Source organism: Ursus americanus, chromosome 2, assembly GCF_024610735.1.
Source record: "Ursus americanus isolate L20-20 chromosome 2, mUrsAme1.1.p, whole genome shotgun sequence".
NCBI classification, from domain to species: domain Eukaryota; kingdom Metazoa; phylum Chordata; class Mammalia; order Carnivora; family Ursidae; genus Ursus; species Ursus americanus.
This window is the reverse complement of record NC_142128.1, coordinates 37,105,550-37,131,527: the sequence shown is the minus strand read 5'-3', so window position 1 is coordinate 37,131,527 and position 25,978 is coordinate 37,105,550. Positions and strand designations below refer to the sequence as shown.

General features: G+C 47.1%; 1 long non-coding RNA gene across 1 annotated transcript; it reads right to left on the bottom strand.

The window, feature by feature from the left end:
- Positions 1-9,123: 9,123 nt before the first annotated feature.
- Positions 9,124-24,989, bottom strand: LOC123783549 (uncharacterized). The gene is made up of 3 exons (XR_006777237.2): positions 23,897-24,989; positions 23,760-23,817; positions 9,124-9,797 (listed from the first exon to the last, which is right to left on the bottom strand). It is a non-coding gene; the product is annotated as an uncharacterized LOC123783549 (long non-coding RNA).
- Positions 24,990-25,978: the final 989 nt, after the last annotated feature.

Sequence of the window (25,978 nt, the reverse complement as noted above, 5' to 3'; positions counted from 1 at the left end):
TCTCTGCTGCATTTATGGTTATGTCCCCTTCTAAAATCTTCATATTATTTATTTGTGTCTTCTTTGTTCTAGATCATCTTGTCAGAGACTTACCAACTGATACTCTTTCAAATAGCTAATCATATTAGAATTGGGTTCAGGGTGGGAGAAAACCTCCAAATAACAGTCACTTAACCCATTCTCACTGTGATACATCCAGATGGTTCACTATGGGGCTGGTCTGGTAATCCACGGTGTTGGAGAACCAGGCTCGTTAGATCCTGTTGCTCTTTCGTTGTCCAACAAAGGGAAAGTCACTGTCTAATATCTGAAGGTCACCCTTCTGCGTAGGATAGTTTCAGGAGCTCCAGACAGGAAGGAGGAGGAGGGAGAAGAAAAGCATGCACACAGCACTTGTGCTTGAATCTCCCTGGCCAGAAGCCAACCGACTTGCAAAAGAGTTTTTTGAAAAATAATTACACTAGCTATAGAATTCCAGATTGATCGTTTTTTCTTCCAGTGCTTTAAAGATGTTCTGATGTCTTCCGGCTTACATTATTGATGACAAAAAATCTGGGGTAATTCTAACTTTTGTTCTATATTTAATGTATTTTTTATCTCTGAAATTTAAGATTTTTTCATTATCACTGGCTTTCAGCCATTTGGTTATGATGTGTCTTGGTTTGGTTTTATGTTTATTCTGTTTGGGATTCTTTGAGTGACTTAGATCCGTCAATATCTTTACAGCTTTCATTAAGTGTGGAAAAAACTTTGGCCATTAGCTCTTCAAATCTATTTCTTTCCTGATCCTCCCCTTCCTGGGACTTCATTACACACAATCACACATATACATGCTGCTTGACATTGTCCCACAAGTCAAAGAGGATCTGGTCAGGTTTTCTTCTTCTTTTCTCTGTGCATTAGTGTGAATAGTATCCATTAGTATGTTTACCAGTTCACTGATCTCTTCTGCAGAATCTATTCTGCTATTAATCCCATCTGGTGAAATTTTCATTTCATATGTTGAAATTTTCAGTGCCACAAGGACCATTTAGGTCTTTTTAATATCTTACTCTTTTCTCCACATTACATGATTTCCTTTAAGTCTTTGAGGATATTTACAATAAGTGATTTAAAGTCCTAGTCTGTTAATCATTTCATCTCTGTCATTTTTGACTCTGTTTCTATTGACTGATTTTGCTCCAAATTATGGATCACATTTGATCACCTCTTCTCATGTCAAGTAATTATTATTATTTTTTTTTTGGATGCTGGACATTGTGAACTGTGCATTGTTGAGTGCTAGAGTTTGTTGCCTTCTTTTCAAGAGTATCAGACTTTGTTCTAACAGGAAGTTAGGTTATTTGCAGATTAGGTTAATTCTCTCAAAGCATTTTTTTTAAGATTTTTATTTATTTATTCGACAGAGATAGAGACAGCCAGCGAGAGAGGGAACACAAGCAGGGGGAGTGGGAGAGGAAGAAGCAGGCTCCCAGCGGAGGAGCCTGATGTGGGGCTCGATCCCATAATGCCGGGATCACGCCCTGAGCCAAAGGCAGATGCTTAACTGCTCAAAGCATGTTTTTAAACTTAGTTTGGACAGATCCTTAATAGCCTTTCCTGTAGAAATAGTTCAGCTCAACTCGTGAAGCTGACCCTTCTGGGGTCTCTATGAATGCCCATGTGTTCATTGACGACTCTCCACTCTAGCTATTTGGAACTCGAGTATCACCCAAGTATTGTTCAGTTTACGGTTTTCTAGTTGTCCTTCGACAAGCTTCATGGAGTTTCCCCCTGTGTATTTGTGGCTTAGTAGTCAATAACAATTTACAGATTTTTGGAACTCTTTCTCTGCAAAGGATCCTCCTCTCTGGGATTCTGCTCTGCAAATTCCAACTGCTTCAGCCTCTCCAAATGCCTATATCTGTCTCCTCAACTCAGCAAGATTGCCATGCTCCACTTGCATTCTCCCTATTGGGCCACTTGGGTATTCCAGAAATGCAGGGCTGGTTTAATATTAGAAAATATATTAATGCAGTTAACCACATTACCGCATTAAAGGAGGCATGATGATCTCAGAAGGCAGAAGAAAAAAATCAGTGAAATCGATGAAATTCAATAACTGTCCATTTTTCAAACTTTCAGCAAACTAGGAATAGAAACTTCCTTAACCTAATTTTTAAAAGTACCTACCAAAAAACACAAAAATTACAGCAAACCTAAGAGTTTTAAATACATTGCTGTGGTTTAAACAGGGTGATCAGGTCTCACTGAGAAGGACACATTTGGGCAGAGATTTGGAGGATGTGAGAGAAGGGACCACGTGGATATCTGGGGACTGATGCCATCGGCAGAGGGAACAATCAAGGCAGCAGGAGCAGCGTGGAGACAGGAGCCCACCTGACCTGCTCCAGGAACAGGAAGGAGGTCCATGTGGCCCAAGCGCAGAAAGCCAGGGGGAGTGGCACATCAATTCAGAGAAGCCATGGGGGTGACAAGCCACTGGAAGGACTTGAGGTTTTACTCTGAGCAGGATAAGAATCTGGAGAATTCAGAGAAGAACTGAGAAGAGTTACATGATTTGTCTTAAATCTGTAGAGAGGATCCCTCTGCCCACTGGGTTGAGCACAGAGTGTCAGAAGGCAGGGCAGAAGCAGGAAAATCAGTGAGGAGGCTGCCTCAGGAGCCCAGGTGTGAAATGACAGTAGCTTGGTCTAGCACAGTATCAGTGGAGACAGCTAACAGTGGTGACATGACACGTTCTCAAAGCAGGGCCAGCAGGTTTGCTCACAGATCTGGCGAGGAATGTGAAAGAAACAGGAGTCAAGATGACTCCAAAGCTATCAGCCTGAGCAGCTGGAAGGACAGGAGGATGGGGAAGACACACCCAAAGAGGGGCTCTGTCCTGGCTGCTTCTGCTGTGCTCGTAGGAGAGAGCAGCTAGGAGCACTCGCATCCTGCAGTGGTCCGCCGGCCACAGCACATCGTTGTGTCTGCGTAATTAGCTCCCGGGGCAGCCCCTTGATCTGCATTGATCCAAAGCTGACTGGGAGCCAGCAGGCAGCCTGCTTGCTTGTGTCAGCCACTAATGCTGCTCACATTTCAGGCCACTAGCAAGAGCGGGCAAGAAATGAGGACCACGTGAGGTTTCCTCCGTGAAAGTGGGTTTAAGTTTGGGCTTTTGTCCTCTAATTCGCAACACCAATTTGATAATGGCTTAGTTTAGAGATCACCTGGAGTCATGGAATAATCACGGAATACACAGGATACTTTAAAATTGTCTGACTGTGGTGTCAAAAGTCCAGTGATCAATTCATTAAGCTGGCTCAACTACCAGAGTTATTCAATATTTTATTGAGTCCCTACTATGCGCCTCCATATTGAGAACCAAGTTAAGGCCTTTTCCTAAGGCCTGTGTGATTACCAACACTTTCTTACTTAACACCACATTGAAATATCATACTTTTATTTTAAAATGGGCATCTTTTTACCCAAACACTGCAACCCATTGTGTTCATCTATTCACTGTAGCTGGAGCCTTCGTGTCTGCTCTTCTGTAAATCATTTACAGATTTTTCTCAAAGACTCATGACCCAGGCACTGAGGTCAGAGCTCAGAGCCACATTCGTCATGATACACACAGGCTTTTAAAAAAAAATGGATGACGGGGGTTTTAGTTAATTAATTTATTTAATTCTATCAAGGCCAACAGAAAATTCACTTGGACTTGGTTTTCTTCTTTCCTTTTACCACGTAACCAGACTGGGTTGTCAAGAAACATCCCTTCCTCTGTGTTACCTGTGTTCAGGAAGGGGAAGGTAACACTTAGGACAGAGTCTGACTTTTTGGTCTGGGAAACTCCCCTTCTGGCAGCAGGTACCTGTTTGCAGTGAAACTGGAAAACACACGCACAAAAAGCGTGGAACCCATGGGTGGAGAAAGGTGACACAGACCCCTCTGTGTCCACGGTCTCTTCTAAAACAAAGTGTTGGCCTGTCACCACATAGTCCCAGATTCACCGTCGCATCCTCGCAAGGGGAATGGCAGAGCCAGGAAACCCATGAAGAAATGCTCCACATCACTCATCGTCAGGGAAACGCAAATCAAAACCACAGTGGGGTGTCACCTCACACCAGTACAAATGGCTGTTGTCAAAAAGATGAGAGAGAGCAAGTGTTGGTGAGGATGTGGGGCAAAGAGAACTCTGCTCACAGCTGGTGGGATTGTGAATCGGCACAGCCACTGTGGAAAACAGTATGGAGGTTCCTCAAAAAATTAAAAATAGAGCTACCATATAACCCAGTAATTCACTTCCAAGTATTCACCCAAAGAAGACAAAGCACTGATTCAAAAAGATACCTGTACCCCTATGTTTACTGCAGCATTATTTACAATAGTCAACGTATGGAAACAGCCTAAGTGCCCAGCCACAGACGAACAGGTAAGAAGATGATATACATACAACACACACACACACGATGGAAATACATACAACACACACATATGCATACACACGATGGAATATTACTCAGCCATAAAAAGCGAGATCTTGCCGTTCACAACGTGGACGGACCTGGAAGATATTCTAAGTGAAATAAGTCAGACAGAAAATGACAAATACCATATGATTTTGCTTATATATGGAATTTTTTAAAAAAGCAAAAAACAACCCAAAACAAAGCAAATGAACAAATAAAACAGAAGTGGACTCCTAAGAACCGAGAACAAACAAGTGGTTGCCAGACGGGATGGGGACGGGTGACACAGGAAACGGGGATGAAGAGGCACAAACTTCCAGTTAGAAAATAAATACGTCAGACGGATGAAAATGATAGGGGAAAAAAGGAAGGGGAGAATTGGCAGAAAACCCCCAAAAGCTGAGCTTGTGCAAAGCTGACGTATACGAAATCTGTTCGCACCTTTTCTTTCCGTGTGTCCGTCTCCCTCAGTGAATCCAGAGCTCCTCCCCCGCACACAGACCGCGGGGTCCAGAAGACAGGACGTGAGACCGGAGATTAAACCCAGTTGAATGAAAGTTGCCTTGGGCAAGTCGTCATGTCCTTCTCTGGGTCTCAAATTGCTCTTCTGGGACATGAGGCTATTCTCGTAATATCCGCCTTGCCCATCTCCACGAGCTTCGGGAAACCCAAAGGAAAAAACCAACCAAGGAATTGCTTTGTGTGCAGTGATGAAACGCAGGCTGGAAAACCCTAGTGTGTTATCACGGTTAGTCTTAGTTCTGCCACTGACTTGTGACCTTGGGAAAGTCACTAAGTTCTCTAAGCTTCCACATCTGTAAAGCAGGGAAAATATGCCCTACCTCAGATGATTAAAATAGGGATTAGATAGTTAATACAAAACAGACACTGAGCTTTCCCAAGCCCAGGGGAGGTCTTCTCCTCCTGAATAAGAAGATAAGGACTTGATAAGGGAAAGCTCTGCATCCTGTCACCCTTCCTCCCTCTTTCTTCCTGCCTGGAACATACGTTTGAGGCCTGGAAGTGCAGCAGCTCTCTTGCAACCAGAAGACAAGAGGCTTGAGAATAAAGGCCTCTGCTAAGGCTAGAGGAACAGAAAAGTAGAAAGAAGCTGAGTTCCTGGTGATCACTGATACTAACCCCAGCACATCTCCCCTGAACTTTTTGCTACATAGGGGAAAAAAATGGTTTTTTATTGGCATCAGCCTGTAAAGTAGAGCTTTCTGTTGTTCATATCCATATGCATTCCAAACAGATATGCTGTCTTAATTTTTTTAAGACTTAATTATTTATTTCAGAAAGAGAGAGAGCACAAAAGTGGGGGGGGGGGGAGCAGAGAGAGATGGAGGGAGGGAGAGAGAAATTGACCCCCCGCTGAGCATAGAGCCTAACACAGGGCTTGATCTCACGACCCTGAGAAGGTGACCCAAGCCAAAATCAAAAGTCGGAAGCTCAGCTGACTGAGCCACGCAGGCACCCCTACACTGTCTTAATTTACAGTAAGTCTGGTCCCCGCAGAGCACAGCTACGGGATAGGGCCTCGGGGTATGGCTTTTACTGTGTTGGCCAAGACGGCTGAAGTAAATGAAGTTTGAAATTAAAGTCTGAGGATTGGATGAAAAACGTGAATCATGAGAACTCTGAGAAATTTGCGAAGCCTCATACATTTCACAGGTCATGAAAATTGCAGTGTTATCGTGAAAACAAGAAGCTCATCCGTCAAAATGTTCCTCTGGCAAATGCTTTTCTTAAAAGTAAATGAATATAGGGGAGCCTGGGTGGTACAGTCGTTAAGCGTCTGCCTTTGGCTCAGGGCGTGATCCCAGCATTCTGGGATCGAGCCCCACATCGGGCTCCTCTGCTGGGAGCCTGCTTCTTCCTCTCCCACTCCCCCTGCCTGTGTTCCCTCTCTCGCTGGCTGTCTCTGTCAAATAAATAAATAAAAATCTTTAAAAAAAAAAAAGTAAATGAATATAACAAAAGAAGCACAAGGCTCGCACCATGGAAGTTACAAAACATCGTAAACCAGAAAGTAGATTAGTGGTTCCCAGGCCAGGGCTTGAGGTGGGCGGGGAGTTAATGCTAAGGGGTGGGCACTTCTTCTGGGGACGATCAAAATGTTCTGGGAAGATGGGGGCGATGGCCGTACAATTCTGTGAATATAACCACCACCACCGAACTGTGCACTTTAAAAGGGTGAGTTTGGTGGAATGTGAATTATTTCTCAGTAACAAAGAATGAATGTAGAGGAAAAACATAAACAAGAGTAAAGGAGACTGAGGAGTTAGTCAGAGCCCCTTCTGACTCCCATCTGAGTCCAATCAATTGACCCCTTAGCCCAAAGACACATCCATGGAAATTTCCACCAGGGATAAACTGAAAATTTTGCTCACATTGCCTCCTCTTTGGCAACGTTCCAGGCATCTGCCTTCAGTGGTTATGTTGACATATAGTTCATAAGGCAATGAAAAAGAAAGAAAGAAGAAGAAGAGGAGGAGGAAGAAGAGGAAGAAGGGAGAAGAAGAAGGAAGAAGACGAAGAAGGAAGAAGAAGGAAAAAGAAGAAAGAAGAAAGAAGAAGAAGAAGAAAAAGAAGGAGAAGAAAAAGAAGAAGAAAACCCCGCCATTTGCACCCATCTAGCTTGCAATACCAACGCGGAGAAAACAGTCCAGGTTCTTTTACCGATTTGCAGTGTTGGTCCTCTTTGATTCAGCATCTGTGATTTCCAGGGTGGTAAGTACTAAGATTGTGGTCTGATAATAGTATTGTGGTCTGTTGCAAATACTTAGAATTGAAGGAAGTACAAAATATACATTAGGAGCGGATAAAGATGTAATTTTTCCCATCCAAAAAAAAAAAAACCCATAAAGATGGATACATATAGGGGCACCTGGGTGGCTCGGTCGGTTAAGGGTCCAACTCTTGATCTCAGCTCAGGTCTTGCTCTCAGGGTCGTGAGTTTAAGCCTCACATTGGGCTCCTCGCTGGGTGTGGAGCCTACTTAAAAAAAAAAAAAAAGATGGATAGATACAAACACTTTGTGCAGTTCCTAGCATACAGCAAGTGCTCAATAAATGTTGGTTACTATAGTTATTAGTGGTGCCAGCAGACATGTTAGAGAATTCAGAAGCCTTCCATGACTGTTTCTGTGTCGACTTCGCTCCCTCCTCCCAAGGTCCCAGTGTTTGGCTAACCCCCCACTCAGCCTTCCACAGTCAGGACAGATGGTGAGGAAAGGTCCTACATACGGGCTCAGGTTGAGTTATCAGTGGCTACTCGGGCCTCGGCGTGTTCCCTCTGCTGTCTGTCCTCAGACACATCATTTCTTCGGGCTCTATCACATCTAAGTCATCCACACTTGCCACCACGTGGGTGTGCGAAAGCATCAACTTTCATTGATGAAAATGATGCTGTTGCCTCCCAAACTGTTTCTCCTGGGAAGGAGGAGGGAAGGGTCCATGCGGAGACCATGTGGTCTCCATGGCAACAAAGCAAACTGGTCCACCCGAGGGACTGGACTTCTGACCTGGACCCCGACACAGTAGCTAACCACAGAGCCAGGCTTGGACTCTCACAGCCTCAACACCCACCCCTGGAGACACCACAAGCTCCCCCCACACCCCCCGCCCCAAGCCCAGGTTCCCGGCTATCGTCTGACACAGAGGCTGGGCTTGGGGGACCTAGGGCGCCAGACACACCCAGGATGTCCTCACCGCTCCCCAGAGCCAAAACACCTTGCTCAAAAAACAGAGAAGTGAAACTTGTTTCCAGACCTTCAGAGTTCTCCCGCCCTGAGCCACCTATCGCGTGTGTGCACATGTGTGTGTGTGTGTGTGTGTGTGTGTGTGTATACAGACACGGAAAATACTGATCTATAGAGACAGATACAGTATATAGAAAACAGACAAACAGATATGGTCTCTGAAACTGCACACATTTTCTGATTTTATCTTGTCAACCTGGGAAGAAGTATTTCATTGATGAGCAAACCGAGATTTACGGAGATTCTTTCAAACTTAGCTAAGGTTTCCAGCTGACAGGAGACTAAGGTGAGGCTGGTGCCCAGATCTGAGGAACCCCGAGACATGAATATACTCTTTCCGTCTCATTTTCCCCAGGCACGGAGAGCCCCACCCGAGCCCCACTGGCCTTCCTGCCATTTCTCAGACTTGCCTGGCGTCTGCGGGCAGGCCCGGCCCCACCTTCCCCACAGCACACCACTCTTTCCCTCCTTCCAAGACTCTCCTTCCCCAGTAAGCTCCCGCTCCTGCTCTGCCTCCCCATGGATCCTGCCTCGAACTCCAGGGGCATTACCCAGTTCTTCCTCAGTCCTCCCTGCCGGAGCAGAGACTTTGCTCAGCGGAGTCACGGGCTTCTTGCCTTCACCCTCGGAAGCCAGCTCTGGAAGAGTGAGTGCAAGATTGCATCTTTGAATCCTCAGGCTTGGCTCGGGAGCTTGGACGGAGCCAGAGGCTGAGGGGTGCTGGCTGAGTGAGCAAATCAGGTGATATTTTTACATCTTACCATGTTAATTCACAGTATTATCCTTTAAGTAATCACTGATTATGCCACAGTTTTAAAAATTAGGACACTGCCTGGATTACACGCATATATTTTTTATTGTGGTAAAATGCACATAAAATTTACCATTTTAACCATTTTTTTAATATTTTTTATTTATTTATTCAACAGAGATAGAGACAGCCAGCGAGAGAGGGAACACAAGCAGGGGGAGTGGGAGAGGAAGAAGCAGGCTCATAGTGGAGGAGCCTGATGTAGGGCTCAATCCCATAACGCCGGGATCACGCCCTGAGCCGAAGGCAGACGCTTAACCGCTGCGCCACCCAGGCGCCCCCATTTTAACCATTTTTAAGTATAAGTTCTGTGGCATGAAGCACATTCACAATGTCGTGCAACGATCACCGCCATCCACCTCCAGAACTCTGCCCCCATTAAATACTAACTCCCCATGTCCCCTCCCCCAGCCCCTGGCAGACACCGTTCTACAGTCTGTCTCCATGAATCTGACTGTTCCAGGGACCTCATATAAATGAAATCACACAACATTTGTCTTTCTATGTCTGACTTATTTCATTTCGCATAACATCTTCAAGGTTCAGCCACGTTGCAGCACGTGTCAGAATCACACAATTTTAAATTTATTTTTTTTAGTAATCTCTACACCCAGCATGGGGCTCAAACTCACGATCCCGAGATCAAGAGTTTCGTGGTCTTCCGACTGAGCCAGGCCAGCGCCCCAGAATCACACAATTTTTAGCAGACATTCACTGGGTCATCAGCATTTTCTGTTGCAAGCAGGGCCGGCACTCAGTGTTCTAGCTAAAACAAACCAAACAAAAGTAAATGATAGAGTCTCTGCTCCAAGGTGGCAGACAACTAATCTCATTTTTAGAGGGTCCAAAGTGCTGCTAAATGAGAGACAGCTGACACAGCTGGCCTTCTTCTTCACCCTCAAGAATGGCTTTCTCCGCTCCAGCCTACAGACTGTAGACTATTTCCCAGGTGTATCTATTGATTTCAGAAGACAATTTAAAAATGGAATTGACTAATGGGAGGAATTTCAGGCCACACTGGGGTAGCAAGACAACAAATAACGGAGAGAGTCTGGTACCTACTCCTCGGGTCACGCTCTGGTGAAGAGCACCATGTGGACACTAATCTGTGGCTCTCTCCAGAAATCCCAAAAGGTGCCAAGACTTCCCACGCAGTAAGACCGCTGCCTCGGCATCCACCACCCCTGCTGCGCCCGCTGGAAGGCCACCAGGAAGGCCTGGGATGGACTGCAGATCTGAGTTCCACAGAGTGGTGGGAGGTCGAGTCGGGGAGGTGGCATTTACTGGGCTCCTGGTCAATGCCACGTAGCACACTCGGTGCTTCCACACACAGTATCCCACTGAATCATCTCAACCACCACGTCCAGGAGACGCCATCGCCTCATGTGCACAGATGCAGGAACTGAGGCGCAGATGAGCTAATGACAACCCGAGGTCGCACAGCGAATTCGTGTCAGAACCGGGCAAATAAATTCAGGCTTGTCAACCTCAACGCTCTTTTCTTTCACTCATGGTGCCCCTCATTCCGTGACGAGGAGTGATACGGTCCTCGTCTCCAGCCCCCACACTGCTCCTTCACTGAAGACCCCAGACAGACACCTCAGGAAGTGCCTCAGTGGTGGGACCAGCCGAAAGCACAAGGAAAGGCATTGTCCTCCACCCCAACAGGAATCATAAAGGGGGCTGGGGGGGGCTCCAAAGAGGTCTATCTGGAAAGGACAAGACTTCTAAAAGCCCTTAAGTGAGAAAGGAGCAAATTCCTACAGCACCAACAGCTTAAGCATGGGCAGGGCTTCTGACTGAACCGGAGAATGCTCAGGCGGCGTTTCTAATTAATGATGGCTGAGTCATACAGAGAAGGAAAAGTTGGCTCCAACCTGATTCTGAGAGGAGGGTGCCCTCTGTGAAATGCCTCAGTAGGCGTCTGTTGCAGCCATATCCCCCGCTCTCTCCTCCAACACTGATGCCACACCTTCTGGCACTTTCTCGTGGATAGAGGCTGCAAAAAGCAGGAGGCCCAGCCCCACAGGTTTGGGAGAGCTCGCTCTGGCCAACCAAACGACTGGTGGGGCTGTTGGTGGGGAAGACATCTCCACGTGGCGAAACGGATCATGGCTGGTCTTCTACACCAGCCACAGGATAATCTGAGGGGCGATGGGATGTCCCAGCCAGAAACACCTCTCCACGTGGATGTCACTGCCTCTGAGAGTTCACCTTGAAAAATGTTTCTCAGAAAGCAATCAGCCTCATAAAAGTCACAGTCACCATTATTCCAATCAAAATTCCAACATGGGACTTAACATAATTCACCCTAGATCCATATGGAAGAGCACTGGCTAAAGAATATCTAAGAAAATTTGAAGAACCAAGCAGGGAGACTTTATACTCCTTTTCTTTTTTAAAGATCTTATTTATTTGAGAGAGACAGAGTGAGCCAGAGAGAGAACATGAGCAGGGGGAGGGGCAGAGGAAGAGGGAGAAGCAGACTCCCCACTGAGCAGGGAGCTGACACAGGACTAAACACCAGGACCCTGGGATCATGACCTGAGCTGAAGGCAGATGCTTAACCAACTGAGCCACCCAGGTGCCCGGACTTTACAGCCTAATGTCAGAAATTACTGTAACACTCTAACAATTAAGATGGCGTGGTTCTAATACCAGAGGGATAGACAACAGACCAATGAACAGACTAGAGAACTCGAAAACCCATTCGAATATAGAAACTTGATAAATATCAGAAGTGGCTATACATACTGGGAGAAATGTGGACTATCCAGTAAGTAGTGCTGGAGTTAAACAAAAAAGTCTTCTTTGGGTTCCTTTCCCCAGGAGAAGTCTTTTTGGGAGGAGAACATTAATCAACTCCTGGTAAAGTGTTAGGCACAGAATCAAATGGATCTTGAAGGTCACATGATCCTGCCCAGTGCAGGAATCTCTGACAGGATCTGCTTGTATATCCCAGGAATATGAAAATCATAATCAGGCAAGGAACACTGTTCCATGGCTATACAGCTCCTATAAAGTTCTTTATATTAAGCCAAAATATTTTCCCATAGCTTCTTCCCTTCCCCATATGGCGCGGGAATAAATGTGTTTCCTCAAGGCTGCCTAGCAAAGCCCCGAGCACCTCCTGAGGAATCCAGTTCTCTCAGTCATGCTTGTGGCAGGACATTCAATGCACATCCCCCCCCCCAGGATGCCTAATGATGGACCCACTCCAAATTATCAGTAAGACCTCTGCCTGTGTATGGTATTTGTATACACAAACACACACACCCTAGTAACAGGGAAAAGCAAAAGGCTCCAAACCGAGGTAACACAACAGACCCAAAGGGAGTCTCAGATGTGTTAGTTGGGTGTTCCTGGCCATCTGGTAGACCCCCAGGCACCAGGCATTCACAGTCCCTAATTGAGCGCTCTGCCATCAAAGTCATTCATTCAGTTCCCCTCTCATACTCTGCTTCTTCCCATCTATCTCTTCTTTTCTCCTCCTCTTCCAAGCGTGCAGTTGATTTTGCCACATTTCCCAGTCACTGTGGCATGGCTTTCCATGCTGGGCCCTTGTGGAGGTTGCTGGCTACTGCTGCTCAGGGAACAGCCTAAGGAGGCTCATCAGGAGCTGGAGGCACTGCAGTTTCTGTCAGGAGGGAGCAGTGAGCAGGACCAGCCCATGCCTGACCTTCATAGTACAGTTGGTGTCCAAAAGGGAGCTAAAGAGGTGTTCATCTCAGTTCATGGAGGGAGTAAGAGAACACAGACTTCTTGGCTGTCATGTCCCCAGAGAATCAGCTTGGTTCTGAAATCCAGATAGAGGGGACTCAGTGAGAATCACTGTGTGACCTGCTGCTTCTTGTTGGTGATCATGTGGAGCTCTGAATAGGGCCTCAATCCCAAACATCAGCCCCACCATCTGTCCACCTACCACCCTTTCATCCCTCTGTGGCTTCCAGTTTCCTCAATTAAAAAAAAAAAAACGCCACTTAAGAATAAATTTAACCAAAGACATACAAGACTTCTATGCTAAAGGCTACTAAACGTTATTGAGGGAAATAAAAGAAGACCTAAATAAACGAAGAGATGTACCATGTTCACAGACTGTAGGACTCAATATTGCTAAGATGTCAGTTCCCTTCAGATTGATCTATAGATTCAATGTAATCCCAGTCAAAATTCCAGAAGGCTTGCTTTTCAGAAATTGACAAGCAGTCAACTAAATAGAAATTTAAGTAGTCAGGGGCGCCTGGGTGGCACAGCGGTTAAGCATCTGCCTTCGGCTCAGGGCGTGATCCTGGCATTATGGGATCGAGCCCCACATCAGGCTCCTCCGCTAGGAGCCTACTTCTTCCTCTCCCACTCCCCCTGCTTGTGTTCCCTCTCTCTCTGGCTGTCTCTCTCTCTGTCAAATAAATAAATAAAATCTTAAAAAAAAAGAAATTTAAGTAGTCAATTTAAGCAGAAATGAAAAGGACTAGAACAGCCAAAATAATCTTAATAAAGATCAAGGTTGAAGGGCTTACAGTAGCTGATTTTAAAATCTACTGTAAACAATAATAATCAAGACAATGTGGCATTAGCATTAGGGTACACAAATAGATCAATGGAACAGCAGAGTCCAGAAACAGACCTACATATATGAGCAACTGATTTTCAACAAAGGAATGAAATATTCAATGGAAAGACAAATATATTCAACATTTTTGGATAGACACACAAATAATTGTCTATCTAAAAGGAAAAACAATTGAACCACAACTCCATACATCACACCAAAAACAAGCTGAAATGGATCCTAGACCTAAATGAAATATGGCACCTTAAAAAAAAAAAGGAAAAATATCTCTATCACCTTAAAGTAGGCAAACATTCTGACAACACCAAATGTTAGTGAGGATATGGAGCAACCAAAATTCTCATACATTGTTGATGGGAGTATAAAATGGTAAAGCCACTCTGGAAAAAAAGTATATCAGTTTCTTACAAAACTAAAAATAAAACCATATTCCATTTCTAGGTATTTAAGAAAAAGGTAAGCAGGGGTGCCTGGATGGCTCAGTTGGTTGGGCATCTGCCTTCCACTCAGGTCATGATCCCAGAGACCTGGGATTGAGCCCCATGTCAGGCTCCCTGCTTCTCCCTCTCCCTCTGCCTGCCGCTCCCCCTACTTGTGCTTTCTCTCTCTCAAATAAATAAAATCTTCAAAAAAAAAAAAAAGGTAAACATATGTCCACGGGAAGACTTTTACAAGAATATCCATACCAACTTTATGCATAATAGCCATAACTTGGAAACAGCCCAGATGTCCATCTGTAAGAAACTGTGGTAAAGTCATTCATTCTACTCAGGGGGGGAGGGAAAGAAAGACACAAACTACTGTCATAACAACATGAGCAAATCTCAAAAACATTATGCCTACTGGAAGAAGCCTCACACAAATGAGCACCTAATACATGACTCGAATTACAGAAAGCTCCTGAACAGACACAATTCATCTATGCTGGAAAAAGATGCCACTGTGGCTGCCTCTGGGGGTAGGGCAGGACTGACTGGGAAGAGGTCAACGTCTTTTTGTTGTGATGGGGATGTTCTGTATCTTTTTTTTAATAACAGCTTTATTGAAATATATTTCATACGCCACAAAATTCACCTTTTCAATCGGTACAGCACAGTGGGTTTTAGTGTATTCCTAGTGATGCAACTATCCCCACCATCTAGTTACAGAAGAAATCAGATACCCACTAGCTCAGCCCCAACCCCCAGCCCAGCCCTAGAGAGACTGTTTCACACCATTCTGTCAACCACGCATCTACTTTCTGCCTCTATACATCAGCCAATTCTGGACGTTGCACATAAATGGATTCACGTACTCTGAAATCTTCTGTGCCTGGGTCCTTTCGCTCAGCATCATGCTTTCAAAGTTCATCCAGGGGCACCTGGGTAGTGCAGTCAGTTAAGCATCCAACTCCTGATTTGGGCTCAGATCATGATCTCAGGGTCATGAGATCAAGCCTCACATCAAGCGCCTCATCAGGCTCCACACTCAGCGGGGAGCCTTCTTCTCTCCCTCTGCCCTTCCACCCCCCCAGCTCATGTGCTCTCTCTCTCATAAATAAATACATCTTAAAAAAAAAAAAAGAGTTCATCCATGTCGTAGCAGGTGTCCATACTTCTTTCCTACTGCTGAGTAATATGCTGTTGTATGGATAGACCACGTTCTGTTTATCCAGTCACTTATCATTGCAGTTGATGGACATTTGGGGAGGTGCTTAACTGGAAAAGGCACAACGGAATGAACTCTCTGGGGTAATTAACACAGCAGTTACATGAGCGTATGTATTGGCCAAAACTTATTGAACTGTCGGGGCGCCTGGGTGGCTCAGTTGTTAAGTGGCTGCCTTCGGCTCAGGTCGTGATCCCAAGGTCCTGGGATCGAGCCCCGCATCAGGCTCCCTGCTCGGCGGGAAGTCTGCTTCTCCCTCTCCCACTTCCCGTTGTGTTCCCTCTCTTGCTGTCTCTCTGTCAAATAAATAAATAAAATCTTTAAAAAAAAAACTTATTGAACTGTGTACTTAATTGTGCATTTTAATGAACAAACTATAATTAAGGAGCACCTGGGTGGTACAGTCAGTTAAGCATCCAACTTTTGGTTTTGGCTCAGGTCATGATCTCAGGGTTGTGAGATCAAGCCCCGCGTCAGGCTCCATGCTCAGTGTGGAGTCTGCTTGGGACTGTCTCTCCCTCTGCCCCTGCCCCCTGAGCTCTCTCTCTCTCTAAAATCAATAAATAAATCTTTAAAAAATAATAATAATTTTTAAAAAGGCCCCAGAAAAAAAGAATAAAGAAAGAGAATATAGGAAGAAAGTAAGGAACAAAGGAGAAAGGGAGGGAGGGAAGGAAGGAAGGAAAAAGGGAAGGAAGGAAGGAAGGGAGGGAGGGAAGGAGGGAGGGAAGGGAGGGAAGGAAGGAGGGAGGGATGGATGGGCAATCACCCAAGCCAGCAGCACTGGTTTCCCTGTGGGCTGTAGCAACTGCTCTCACCGGGGATCAGGCTGTGCCAGGATCTCCTGTGACCCTGCGATAACCAGAGCATAGACCTCACAGGGCACATTCTGTCCTGTAGAGAAAACCTGCCATGTGCAGCCAGCGTGTCAGAGAGGGCACTCAGCTGGTCTGCAGGGCAGCTGCTTTGGGCTGGCCTGTCCCCACACAGGCCCCTGAGTCTGAACACACTCTTTTTTTGAGCTGAATCTGCTGCTTACAGAGCAACTCTGTAATGCCAAGATGTCTTTATGGGGAGATGTTTCTGCTGCAAAAGGGAGATGTAGCTGGTTAGCCTGACAGTTCTATCTCTTGGTGTAAATCAATAAATTGATGTCAAGTTTGCCATTTAAATATATGTATATTTTACATCTGAAGGGCAGCCGTGTCAGAGGGAGGAAGGAAGAGGCAGGGAAGAAGGCCTGAAGACTTGGCCACCACTTGCATCTGGACTCCCTGGGCAATGAATACTGTCTCTCTGTCAAAAGACACTTAGTATCCTGTAGGTGAAAAATGGTCAAACAGCAGCATTTTCATTTGGCTCAACCCTTAGACTGTCTAGTGGTTGCTAGACTCTATGCAGGGCTGGAGACCTCTGTTCTAATTGTGTTGGGGGGGAAGCAGGGCATATGCAGAAAAAAATAACTCATGATATGGGCAGCAGATGCCAAGGGCTGTCCCAGTGCACGCCATGAAGGCTCCAGTAGCAGAGACGCCAGTTCCCACCACTCTGTCGACACGTGCTCTGTGCCAGGGCTGGATGCCGGGACTCATCACGTGTGCCCCACGCTCCAGGATGCTCCCTGGTTGCCTAGGGGCGTGCACTAACTTGCAAACAAAGAATTGGAAAGCACTGGGGTAGTCTGCCAACCTAGGGCTTCTGCCTGAAAGTGGGAGGAGGGGCGCCTGGGTGGCACAGCGGTTGAGCGTCTGCCTTCGGCTCAGGGTGTGATCCCGGCGTTATGGGATCGAGCCCCACATCAGGCTCCTCCGCTATGAGCCTGCTTCTTCCTCTCCCACTCCCCCTGCTTGTGTTCCCTCTCTCACTGGCTGTCTCTATCTCTGTGGAATAAATAAATAAAATCTTAAAAAAAAAAAAAGTGGGAGGAGCACGTTGGAAGGTGAGGTCAAACTGGGGACATTCCAGAGAGAAGAAAGAAAGGCTCTTGGAGTATCGGCACAGAAGTGGAAAGACGCACAGACCAAAGAAGGTCTCATTTTGACCAGAGAAGTGCTCGTGGTCAAGCTCGGCTGCAGGAACCAAGGCTGAGATGCACCCGGCTGGAGGGAGTGGGGCTTGGGGGAGACCACCTGGAGGAGCCAGCACGAGCTCCCGAACGACAGGAAGAAGCAAGATGTGCAAATAGGAACACAAAGCAGAAGCTGGGTCTCTGGGTGTCCTGCATGGGACAGGCTGAACAATCCCCCCAAAAGATGTCTACATCCTAATCTCCAGATCCGTGTCAACTTACATGGAGAAAGGGACTTTGCCAATGTGATTAAGGATCTTGAGAAGGAGAGATTACCCTGCATGACTCGGTGGGCCCAATATAACCACAAGGGTCATCATAAGAGGGATGTAAGAGGTCGGAGTGCATATGGGAGTCAGAGGTTGGGGTGATATGAGGAAGGGGCTGCAAGCCAAGGAATGCAGGCTGACTCCAGAGTCTGAAAGACAAGGAAATGGAAGCCTCCAGAAGAAACACAGATGGACAGACACCTTGGTTTTCGTCTGGTGGGGCTCCTTTCAGACTTCTGAGCCCACACCTGCGGGCTAATCTTTCTGTTTTGTTTAGAGCCACCAAGCGTGGTAATTTGTCACAGCAGCAATGGGAAACTCATACACTGCCGAATCAGGAGAAATGCAACTTACCTAGACCCCACCCCCCGGTCTACTCCTTTCCCCATCCCCAGCAGATACGTTTCCCTCTGGAGATTTCACGCCATCAAAAAGAGTTGGGATGCAGAAGCATGGTTAGCAAATGTGGTCCCAGTAGCTGCTGCTCCCTTCACTCACTCACTTAGCAAGTGACAGGAACAGAGCAAGGTCCATGATCCATACCAACATCCCTGCCCCCAGAGAACTCTGAATCCAGTGGGGAGTACAGACATGTCAACAGCTGGTCACCACACAAGGTGATAAATGCTTCCATGGAGGGAGGCGCGGGGACACAGCAGCACCGAGGAGAGCCAACTGCTCTGGCTTCCCGAGGGTGGAAGGGCCTGGCACAGTCGGTCTCAGCTGGGCTGGGGAGGACGAGGGGGCAGGCAGGCAGACGGGACTGCACTTAGCAGAATGGAGGCAGCAGGATACATGGCTCACCTGGGGCAACAGAGGCCAGAGACCAGGATAGGTGGCTCCTGGTTACACGGTGGAAACAACTGCTTCATGGCCACTTTCTCGGCCCTGTCTTGGTCAGATAAGAAAGCGAAGAGCTGCAGGAAGATTCATGGCAGAGATGGGCGAGGGTCTAGGGATAGCCTCCCGGATGCAAACACAACCTGAACCTTCAAGCTCCAAGTGACATTCCTGAAAGAGACAGTCTAGGCAGGGAAGACCCCGGGGCTAAGCCCTCTGACCCTGTTCCTCCCACACAATACCTCTTCCTGGGATTCGTCCCCCTGCAAGGCCACGGCCATGACACGCAGACCTCAAGGGCCACCAGCTCCCTGCTGCCCCTTGCACCAAGAGGCAATGCAATCTTCCCACTGCTTACATTCGCAAGCACAACAAAGAGGAGACTCCCGCCCAGGGCGTAGCCTGGCTTCCCGAGCGGGTCTCTGACCTTAGCCATTCCCAGATGGTTGATATTGCTGATGACAATGAATGAGCCAGCTGTGTTGTCACAGTCGCCCGGAAAAAAAGAGCCACATTGTTGAAACAGCTCTGCACGTGGGGAGTGACCAGAGGACGTTTGGCCCCAAGCGTGAGGAAATCTAGAGATGGAAGGAAGGAGGAGAAGGGCAGAAGAGAGGGAGAGAGGGATAGAGGAGGAGACTGGGGGAAACGGGGACAGAGGTGAAGAGAAGCAGGAACCGCATCTCCCGTTGCACAAGGGATGTAGTTCAGACTTTCTAAGACACAGAGAGCCTTCCAGGACCCCTGACCTCAGGGAACAAATCTGGGCCACGGCGGCATTGCAGGCTGAGGCCACGGGGACAGAGTTCAGGCCTCTAACCCACTGAAGCCACAGACCTTGTCCATCATGCAGATCAGAGCAGGAGAGCGTGAGGAACTGTATTAAATACCAAGGGGAAGATTTTGCAAATAATTTTTTTAATTGTCACTGTTTAAGTGCGAAGATGCTGCAGCCTGCGAAGCCACGCTGTATTCTCGCTAAGCAGTCAGAGATAAACACAAAGGAGAACTCTCTGTACTTAGTCAGTCTGCGTTGGTGTGGGCCCACACTTGGCAGAGCATGGCACAGGGGGTGGGCAGCGTTGCGGAGCTCCTCAGCACAGTTTCCCTTCCAGATGGTGCAGGCGTGGAAGCTGAGGGGGCTGCAGCTGAGCAGGGAGACAGCAAACCAGGAGAGAAGCCCGCTGAGCAGAAAGCCACAGGGGCCTCGTGGGGAAGGGTGAACAGCTGCAGCGCAGGTGCACAGAGGCACCCTGTGTCCACAACCCCAGATCCTCCTTTGCCATGAAGGCTCCAGAACCAGGGGCTGTTGGCTGCGCTAGAAGAACGGTGTGGCCCTTGAGTGGAACGGGCAGGAGAGCAAGGAGCTAGGAGCTCTATTACCACTTGGCCGTGCAGCCCTGGGCTAGCCATTTCCTCTCTTGGATCCGGTACCACCTCGTTTTGAAAAGGATGGTGGGTGGAGGGGTGACACTTGTTTCGGTAATGTCTAGGACCTCCAGAAGCATCATGGCTGGACGAGAAGGGCTTGACAACCCTCTAACCCCAGTTCGACCCAAATATGCTTCTCACGTTCAGATATTTGCCATCTTTCCTCTAGCTTTCTTAGCCCCTTATCTTTCTTCCCGGGCCAGTAAGCGTGCAAGGGGGCCTCCAGATCTACCCAAGGGAGACGTGCAAAGTCAGAGTCACGCAGAGTGAAGCCTCAGGGAAGCTCTCCGGACACATGCAACTCTGTGACTGAAGCCCAAAGGCTCTTGGGCTGAGAAACCACAAGGTCTTCCTGAGGCTTCCTGGCCTCCTGCCACAGTGACATGTCCAGGACTGCCTTCCACTTCAGTTTTCCTGTTCCCCAACTCATGACACCCTTGACTCTTACACCCTCAAAACCCTCTTCACTTAGACTGATAGGACAAATAGACGAACGAATGGTGTGACTTGATGAAGGGGTTATGACAGGTGTGGGAATCGGGGGGGGCACTTTTAGGGCCCTATGTAATACAGCTCAGACAACGGCTCGCCCCGTTCCTGATGGGCTCTGCCCACCGTGACATTCTCCCTTCTGTGAGCTTCTGCACGTCCGGGATTAGGACGTGAGGCCCAGAGATACCCCAGGCTGGCTGATTCTGCCTTAACTTTCCATGTCTGCCAAATACAGATGACCAAAGACGTCTCCTGTGTTAGAAGGACCTAAGACAGAATCAGACTTGAAGGAATAAAATGTGATTTGGGGAAACCAGAGGGAGGCAGGGTGACTGAAACTCTGGGGAGGAATGTGGATTCAGCGCAAGGGGGTAACATTCCCTCCTGCTCAACAGAGCTGGCTAATGAAACAGTAACCTTTGCTGTTACCACTGTTACTGTTTTTCTTCTACTTCCAAAATGCACCACTTTAAAACAGCTTCGTGGAGAGATACTTCGCACAGTACAAAATTTACCCATTTAAACTGCACAACTGAATGGTTTTTAGTATGTGTGCAAAGTTGTGAAACCATCAGGACTAAGGCGAGCACATTTCATTGCCCCTGAAAAGAAAGCCCATTCCCATTACACTCAGTGCTGGTGCTGCGCCTCCCCACCTCCCAGCCCTGGGCAAATATTCATCTGCATAGCATTCTGCCCCTTTACACACTTTTCCTACAACGAGGGCTGTAAAATCCTATTCAAGATCTCACGACTGATAAACAAATCACCAACAAGAACAAGAGAAGATGCCCCACATCACTGATCATTAGAGAAATGCAAATAAAAACAAGGAGGTACCACCTCCCGTTCATTATCCAAAAAAAAAAAAAAAAACAACCCAGAAACTAGCAAGTGCTGGCGAGGATGTGGAGAAATCGGAACTCACACGCGCTGTTGGTAGGGATGTGACCTGTGCAGCTGCTGCGGAAAATAGTACGGTGGTCCCCCCAAAAATTAAAAACAGAATTACCATATAATCCAGAAATGTCACTTGCGGGTATATACCCAAAATAACGGAAAGTAGGGTCTTGGAGAGAGATTTGCACACCCATGTTCATATAATTATTATAAACGCAGAATTATTCCACGTAGCCACAAGATGGAAGCAGCCCAACGACCTAACAACTGATGAATAGAGAAACAAAATGTGGTCTGTACGTACAAGGGATCCTATTCTGCCCGAGAGGGGGAAATGCCAGCTCCTGCAACATCATGGAGAAAACTTGAAGACACTGCGCTAAGTGAAAGCCACTCCCGAAAAGACAAACACACTGTATGATTCCACTTCCATGAGGTACTAGAGTAGTGGAAGTCATAAAGACAGAAAGTTACGCGGTGGCTGCCAGGGGCTGGGGCCAGGGGATGCGGAGTCCGTCTTTAACTGATACAGAGTTTCAGTGCTCGGAGAAGAGGACAGTTCTAGAGGTGGATGGTGGTGATGGCTGCACAGCAGTATGAAGGCCCTTAAGGCCCCTGATCTGTACACTGCAAGACGGTTGAGATGGTAATTATAAGGCTACTAATCAGCTGATTTCATGCTAATCAAAACGAGATTATCCAGGTGGGCCTGACCAAATCCCATAAATTCTTTAAAAGCAAAGCCTGGGTGGCTCAGTCGGTGAACTGTCTACCTTCAACTCAGGTCATGATCTCAGGGTCCTTGGATCGAGTCCCACATCGGGCTCCCTGCTCAGTGGGGAGCCTGCTTCTCCCGCTGCCTCTCCCTCTGTGATCTCTCTCACTCTCTCTCAAATAAATTAATAAAATCTTTAAAAAAAAAAATAAAGGTTTTCCGGGGCGCCTGGGTGGCTCAGTTAAGTGTCCAACTTGATTTTGGCTCAGGTCGTGATCTCAGGGTCGTGATTTTGGCTCAGGTCGTGATCTCAGGGTCGTGAAATTGAGTCCTGCGTCAGGCTCTATGCTCAGTGGACAGTCGGCTTGAGATTCTCTCCCTCTCCCCCCCCCAACTCATGAGTGCTCTCTCTCTCAAACAAATAATCTTTAAAAAAAAAAAAAAAAAAAGCAAAGGGTTTTCTCCCGCTGATAACAGAAGAGGAAGTCAGACACTCAAAGCACAGGGGGATGAGAGGCCCCACGGCTTGACTGAAGATGGAGGGACACATGGAAAAGACTGAGTGGCCTCCACAAGCTGAGAGCAACTCCCAGCTGGCAGCCAGCGTGTCCTGCCCGGACCCAGGACCGGCAGAAGTGGGAGGTAATGAACGGGTGCCACGCTGAGCTCCTAAGCTGGGTCATTTGTTAGCAGCAACAGAAGACTGATTCGGTCTCCTAACTGGGGCCAGAAAGGGCAAGAAGACGTTTTAGGGAGCACAGATGAGTCTCAGGGATTGACTCTGTCTTCTTCACATATTTCCACCTCCTCCAGAAAGCTTACCCGCCCCTGAGAGCCATTGAGGATCTTTGCCTCTGCCTTCCTCTGCCGGCAATTATCGACCACTCCCTTGGCCCTGCGCACACGGGCCTGCCAGCCGGAATCCCAGGCTCCTCCACGGTCAGCTTGTCTTCTCAAATCTCATCTAAGTGCATCCAACACAGAATCCACAACTTGACCTCTTTCATATTCCCCAAAGCACCCATTACGGGGCCAAGCACAAATAGATATTCACAAATATTTGGTGACTAAACCATTTCCTTTCAGCTCCAGTGACCAGCAGGGCCAATGAAGGGATTCAAAACTGAGGTGGCCACAGACGCTCGATGAGAGCCTTTCCCATTAGACTGGCTTCACCACCCCCTGGGATTAACAAAGCACCAAGATAGTGACACCCCATCCCAGAAGCTCGACCTTCCATTAACACTAGCCAGTCACGTGTCCCAGCACACGTCAGGCTACCATTTCTCTGAAGCTTTTTTTTTTCTTTAATTTAGTTTTTCTACAACTGGAATTTGCAAACAAAGGAAGTGAGAACAGGATGATTTGAGCTCCCACAAAATACACCACCTGTGTTTGGTTCAACAACAGCCTGACCCTGAAAGCCTGCCATGTCGGGGCACCAAGCTGAGGCCCCAGAGACAGAGACATAAATCACAGTAGCCCCTATTCTTGAGCTGTGGTCCAAGTGTACTCTGAGCACAGAGGTCATGGCAGAGTCTCTGACACCTTGGAAACCAGGAGACGGCGTTTCTTCAGGTCAGACCATGGACCCAGGCCTACTACAGCCAGGCGGTGGGTGGGGCTCCCTTCTGCATTCTACCCTGCCCGTGACTCTGGGGCCGCCTCTGCGCCCCACCCTGGGCTCCAAAAACATGCATATGATGTCACTGTCTACATGTGCAACAGTCTTGGCAACTTTCATCCAAAGCCCTCAAGCACAGATTAAAAAGTACATCCATAGCATTTGGACAGACCTTTACAGTTTCCAAGGCACCGTCATCTTCACGGTCTCGGCCGATCCTCCCAGGAGGCCTAGGAGGTAGGAGGAGTATATTATTACCTCCCATTTACACATGAGGATACTGAGGCATAGAGAACTGAAGTGACTTACCCAGAGTTACCTGGTCTAGAAGCCAAAAACCACATCCTTCCACGTTGGATCTAGTCTCTGGGCCTACACAGGAACTCAGTGGAGACAGGCGAGGGTCCTCCCAGCTGGCCTTAGCAGCTGGTGACTTGAGAGTTTGTTCACAGAAAGAATGAAGGAGAGGTAGGGAATCAGGAATAAGAGGAAAACACAATGATGCCTCATATTCTAGCAACACTTTATACTTTTCAAAGAACTCATATTTCTTATCTCATTTGGTTCACAGAACAATCCCAGAAGGTCAATAAGGCAAGTATATAGTCACCAAAAATGGAATCAAAACTACTCCCCAACTCTTCTGATTCCAAGACTCCTTCTATAAGCTAAGACTGAAGAAACAGGGTGAACATGTGGGAAACATGGGCACAGCCCCTCGTGAAGGCAGCCTCAAGTCCACCGCGGCCCCAACCTCAGACGGAGGCTGGCTGGGATCCAGCTTGGACCGCCTGTGAGCTCTGGGCTGGATCCTGCCCCTGCACCACGCGCTCCCTCCTTCCTCAGGCTCTGTGGACTTGCCGCACGTCCCCTAAATCTCAACCGCCCTCTTAACTTACTCATCTTTTTGCTCTTCAGTTGTTTCCCACATGCGTCTTGCTTTCCCAACTAGACTGAAATACTGGTCTCCTGATTCCTTGAGAACATAGCAGAGGGTGTCTATCTCCTACCCCAGCCAGCACGAGGTGGGCACACAGTAGGTCCAACAACCTGTTTGTTGAATGACTGCCAAAGTCTATCGGCCCAAGAATCATGGGATGACAGTTGTATAAACAAGCAGAGTGGGAAGGGGCCATGCTTGTAACCCTCGCCTGGGATTACAGGGACGGGACTAGGAGAAGACACACACTTCTGGTTTTAAGACGACATTTTATAGAACTGATCTAAATTTATTTTTTTTTAATTTTTTTTATATTTATTATTTTTTATAATGATTTTTTATTATATTATGTTAGTCACCATACAGTACATCCCCCGTTTCCAATGTAAGGCTCGATGATTCATTAGTTGTGTATAACACCCAGTGCACCATGCAATACGTGCCCTCCTTACTACCCATCACCGGTCTATCCCATTCCCCCACCCCCCTCCCCTCTGAAGTCCTCAGTTTGTTTCTCATAGTCCATAGTCTCTCATGTTTCATTCCCCCTTCTGATTACCCCCCCCTTTCTTTATCCCTTTCTTCCCCTACTGATCATCCTAGTTCTTATGTTCCATAGATGAGAGAAATCATATGATAGTTGTCTTTCTCTGCTTGACTTATTTCACTTAGCATTATCTCCTCCAGTGCTGTCCATGTTGTAGCAAATGTTGAGAACTCGTTCTTTCTGATAGCTGAGTAATATTCCATTGTATATATGGACCACAACTTCTTAATCCAGTCATCTGTTGAAGGGCATCTCGGCTCCTTCCACGATTTAGCTATTGTGGACATTGCTGCTATGAACATTGGGGTGCATATGGCCCTTCTCTTCACTACGTCTGTATCTTTGGGGTAAATACCCAGTAGTGCAATGGCTGGATCATAGGGTAGCTCAATTTTTAACTTTTTTAGGGACCTCCACACGGTTTTCCAGAGTGGCTGTACCAACTTGCATTCCCACCAACAATGTAGGAGGGATCCCCTTTCTCCACATCCTCTCCAACAATTGTTTCTTGCCTTGTCTATTTTTGCCATTCTAACTGGCGTAAGGTGGTATCTCAGTGTGGTTTTGATTTGAATTTCCTTGATGGCTAATGATTTTGAACATTTTTTCATGTGTCTGTTAGCCATTTGTATGTCTTCATTGGAAAAGTGTCTGTTCATATCTTCTGCCCATTTTTTGATTTGTTTATTTGTTTCTCGTGTATTGAGTTTGAGAAGCTCTTTGTAGATCTTGGATACCAGTCCTTTATCTGTAGTGTCATTTGCAAATATATTCTCCCATTCCGTGGGCTGCCTCTTAGTTTTTCTGACTGTTTCCTTGGATGTGCAGAAACTTTTAATCTTGATGAAGTCCCATAAAATCATTTTATCTTTTGTTTCTCTTGCCTTTGGGGATGTGTCATGAA